The sequence below is a fragment of the Microtus ochrogaster genome, chromosome X (genome assembly GCF_000317375.1).
Source record: "Microtus ochrogaster isolate Prairie Vole_2 chromosome X, MicOch1.0, whole genome shotgun sequence".
NCBI lineage: Eukaryota > Metazoa > Chordata > Mammalia > Rodentia > Cricetidae > Microtus > Microtus ochrogaster.
Genome location: NC_022026.1, coordinates 45,670,194 through 45,675,477, shown reverse-complemented (window position 1 = coordinate 45,675,477; position 5,284 = coordinate 45,670,194).

Here is a 5,284-nt window from a genome sequence, read left to right as displayed (position 1 = left end):
CTCCCTCCCTCCCTCCCTCCTTTCTTTCTTTCTTTCTTTCTTTCTTTCTTTCTTTCTTTCTTTCTTTCTTTCTTTCTTTCTTTCTTTCTTTCTGGTGATGGGGATCCAACCCAGGGTTTTCTGCATGTTCAGGCAAATACTTTATCATTGATCTATACCCCAGCCTCAAACACTTACTTAATTTTTCACCTCAAAAGTTGCCATTGTTTCTCCTACTCGGCTCCCAGACTCAAATCCCTCTGACTTTAGCCTTCACCTTTTGGCCATGGTGCTGGGACTGGAACCTAGGGTTTGATGCATGTTTGACCAGCACTCTAACATTGTGCTACAAGCCCAGCCACAAAGCATCGTCCTGCTTCATGCTTTTCAGAAAGTTGATATCATCATACTCACCAGGACTGGGTACCCTCACTTTCTTCTCATCTGTGCTCAGATATCACATTGCCCATTTGGTCAGGGATGGCTTCCCTTACCACTTTATCCAACACAGCAACGCCAAATGGCATCTCTTTTGGCATTGTTCTCTGGCTGTTTATTATCTCCTGGCCTATTTATACATCTGCTTATTGTGTGTCTCTCATTGTTCCTTCCATCCTCTTACCTCTTGGCACGCCTCACTCCGACATATTTATGTATTTATTTTCTGATTTTCTAGATCTCTTGGCACACTATGGGTTTTCAGTATTTATTTGTGTAATAAATCAAAATTTGAGCTTGAATTCCCCTTACTCAGTCAGTCAAACAAGAATTACTGAGCAGTGTTGATATCCTAGACACTGTGTGGCCATCCAAAGTGCTGGACTATGCTGAACACGGAAAGGGCTGAGATTCTCTTGAAAGGCCAAGGAATATTTCCATGGAAATTCCCACTCACAGAGGTATTAGAGATCACAGCTTCTTCTGAGACCCTCAAAAGTCTCAGACAGGGGCTTTACCTGCCCTAGGGGGAAAAAGGTAGCACTTACAGTCACCTCATTATTTGTTTATCAGTTTATTCTCTTTTCCCTCACCTCTTGGGTTTACTCACCTTCAGATCAAGCTCCAAGAGCCTGACCCTGAGAGGCCACCACTCAGAGTCTGACACCTATGGGCATTGAACAATGTAATTGATCATTGGGACAGAAAGTGAGGGGACAAGGCCGAGAGCCCAGCCGATAACGATATTTGTACAAAGCCCACATTATCCCTACTTGCAGATGGCCACGGTACTTAAGAAGGCTGCCAAGTCAGATTAAAATCAATCAAGAATGTAGAATATGGGTCTTAGGTTCAACAGACAGAACTACCGGCGAGGGAGTAGTTGCCAGACAAAAGCCTCCCTGTCTCGGCGTAGGTTGGAGCAGGGCAATGTTCAGGGAAAGGCTGGTTAACCAACCCAGCATGTAATTGAGTCTGTCCTTTTCTCTGTTCTCCTAATGATTCATTAAGCAGACTGTACCGCTCACTGCGATCCAGACTCATGACTTCAAATCAAACAGAGGAGGCCAATTTCTGCAAAGTGTGGGAAGGAAACAGTGCCCTCAGCTTGACTAGGGCGGGCTACGGAGGCAGAAACCCTGCAATTGCTTCTCTCTGAGCAGAGTATTTTTGGAAAACTACAGCTTCTGGCCTAAACAGAACACAGGTACTTTTTAAAAAAAATGCCCTTGCCTACTGATAAATACATGCCTTGGACTCAGCTACCATTATGTCGATTGTGCTTTAATGATCCTATCAGTAATTAGGAAGCGAGAAGATTTTAGCTGCAGGTAAATGGTTACATTCGAGAAAGAAATACTCATAGGCACTAAACAACTTAAACATACAGTGTTAAGAAATTAACTTTAACTTGTTATTTTAAGTCAATGCTAGGAATTGTTGGATAGCAGGGAGTTCATAATAACATTTGATTTTCATTGTATGCCTGTTGCATACTAAGTGTTATGATAGGTACTTGGCAAACTTCATTCTATTTCATCTTCAAACGGCTTTCTGGAATATATGTATGCCATTAGGCTCATTAAATAGATGAAGAAACTGAGTTTCTGTGAAGTTAAGCAAACTGACCTAGGAATATAAAGAAGCCAAGACTTAAAGCCTGGGTCAGTCTGACTTGGAGGGTACACTGTTTTTTGTATTGTGTTTCCAAGAAACTTGTTCAGGCTTTTGTGACAAAGATCAAGTACCCTTTTTCTTATTTTTTTTTTCAAGACAGGGTTTCTCTGTGTAACAGCCATGGCTGTCCTGGAACTCACTCTATAAGCCAGGCTGGCCTTGAACTCACAGAGATGTGTTTGCCTCTGCCTCCTACGTGCTGGGTTTCAAAGTGTGTGCCACCACAATCCAGCAGATCAAGTACCTTTTTTTGTGGTTTTTTGAGACAGGGTTTCTCTGTGGCTTTGGAGCCTGTCCTGGAACTAGCTCTTGTAGACCAGGCTGGTCTTGAACTTACAGAGATCTGCCTGCCTCTGCCTCCCGAGTGCTGGGATTAAAGGTGTGCGCCACTACCGCCCAGCAGATCAAGTACCTTTTAAAACAAAGTCCGAGACTGAGGGCAAGCCAATGGTCAAGCACTTGATCAGCCTGCACAGTATCCTTGGTTCCAGCTCGACACTATAAAAGTCCTATCAGAGGGCCAGCCAGATGGCTCAGCTATACAAGCCTAATTCCCTGAGTTCAAGTTCCAGAACACATTTTACAAACATGAAAGAAATTAAAATAATTTTCAGAAAAAATTGAAAATGAAGAAAGTGTGAATTTGCTAGAGATCATATTGAGAAGTAACAGCTTTTTTTTTTAAGTAGTTGTGAAAATGAGTAATTCTCCACTCTTCAATAAATTAGGAGATATCAACCCTCAGAGAACATCAAAGAAGAGAAGGCAGAAAGAATGTAAGAGCAGGATGATGGAAAGAAATCCTGTGAAAAGCTGTCTTCTGGATCTGATAAAAATCAGTCCTTGCCTAAACTCACAACAGCCATGCTTCCCTGCACAAAAGCTATGCAAGATGGGCCCTTCAGAATCCCATCATGCACTGGGGAGGGACCGTTGGCAGTTGATGGTTATGATGGGGGGGGGTGATGAGTCATTTTCTTCAGTAGTGTAGACACTGGTAAGTTGCTGGTGCTCCAGCAAGTAACCCCACACTCAGGCTCACAAAAACAACCCTAAATCGAACTCAATAGGTCACAAAAGATCAAAACCAAAACCAAATCAAAAAGACATGGAAGTCTAAAGTAGGGACTTGTTGGGAGTCCGAGGAGGATGCGAAAAGCTAATGGAAAAAAAATGACCAAAATTCATGATATATATATATGAAATTGTCAAAGAATTAAAAAAAAGACTAGGAGATATCCACTGGGCAAACAAAGATTGGAGGGAGATTGTAATGAGTCTTTTCCTGTCCCTCCAGCCATCTCCCAAATAATGACATGGAGATGTCTTATTAATTATGAAAGCTCAGCCTATAGCTTAGGCTTGTTCCTAACTAGCTCTATAATGTAAACTAACCCATTTATATTGATCTATGTTCTATCACAGGGCATTACCCCTCTTCCATCTTGCATCTCCTGTTTCTCTCCGTGTCTTTTATGCACCTAGATTCTCCTCCCCTTCTTTTCTCTCCCCAGAAATTCTGCCTAAACCTCTTGCCTAGCTATTGGCCATTTAGCTCTTTATTAAACCAATCAGAAGGCACCTTGGCAAAGACACATCTTCACAGTGTACAAATATTCTGCAACAGAAGACCTTCAAGAAGATGAAAACCACTTCAAAGCTAAGTCATGAATATAAATAAGGCATGCAATAAGAAGGCATTTTCTCCAGGCAGTGGTGGTGCATGCCCTTGATTCCAGCACTCTGGAGGCAGAGGCAGGCTGATCTCTGTGAGTTTGAGGCCAGCCTAATCTACAGAGCTAGTTCTAGGTCAGCCAAGGCTGTAACACAGTGAAACCCTGCCTTGAAAAACAGAAAAAGAAGGGCATTTTCATGAGCACTACAAAGAAATCTCAACAAAATGAGCTCCTTCCTTGAGAACTTGCATATTAACAATCATGGAAGTAATCCTAAGGAACTTTCTAGACACTGGCTTTCCAACATGTTTTGCCTGACCGTCTCTAGTGTTTCATCATGAAACACTTAGAGAAATAGTCTCCCCATCACACACAACTAAAGAGCAGCATATTTGGACTGGGCTTTTGGGAGTCACTGAGTGAGAAGTCTCTTTTAGGTTCTGGCTGGCCAGTCTTTCCTGAACATCTCCAAAAACATGAGGTTCGCCTCTGCTGCTCCAACTCCACACTCCTAATTGCTTCTCAATACTTGTTTATTCTTGATCTGAAAATGTCTAATACCTTGTAACTTTCATCCTTGTTTAGAATTAGAGAGAAGCCCATCTTCCTATACTAACTCCAAAAAAAAACCTGCCTCGTGCCCCTAAATATTTTATTTCCTGAGCAAACCATCCTCATTCATTCATCTGTTGCTCATCTGTCATGATTTATAATGCTGTATGATGTGACTCTTTCGGAGGAGGTGAAGTTGGTCTGTGTCCTCGTGAAATATATTTCCCAGAATTGAACATAATAAATCAAAGTATGGTAAGATGCATCATCAAAGCACAGAACAGTCAGAATGCTATATTTCTGTTTCAACGGCCTAGGAAGGCTTTGGTTTGGATGTCCCTGCACCCAACCTGTATTTTGAAGTTTCATATTGCTTGGCTGCCATTGAATTCGGGCCACTAATGCCCTCAAATTATTTTCTTTTGCATGTTGATATTTACCATGCTCTTTCTACAACCTTAACTTTTGGTCCAAGGATAGAACACAGGACTGGGTCCAATTTAAATTTCACCTTGGGCTAGAGCTATATCTCAGTGGTAGAGCACATGCTAGCATATGCAAGGTCCCGGATCCAATCCCCAGGATCATGAAAACAAATTAAATTTTACCTTTATACATGTATACATTTTTTACATTTATGCATGAATCCTGTTTTATTCTTTAAAGGGTACTGGATGGCCAATATATCACCTCTGGGCTAATGTCAGCTTGGCTAATATCTTGCCTTGCAGGATGATTTATTCATATTTCCTCACGGCTTCTTGATACTTCATATATTGAGAACCAAGTCCACTCAGCCCCTCTCCAGATTACTTAAAGAGAGATTGCGAAAAGACTTGTCTGGGAAAATAACCCTAGTCCATACAGACTGTTGAAGAAATTTGCCAAATTTGATCAAGATAAATGTGTTCATCAGCACTTAGGCCTTTTCTATGGGATTCTAAGACAGGCTTTGAAAATTC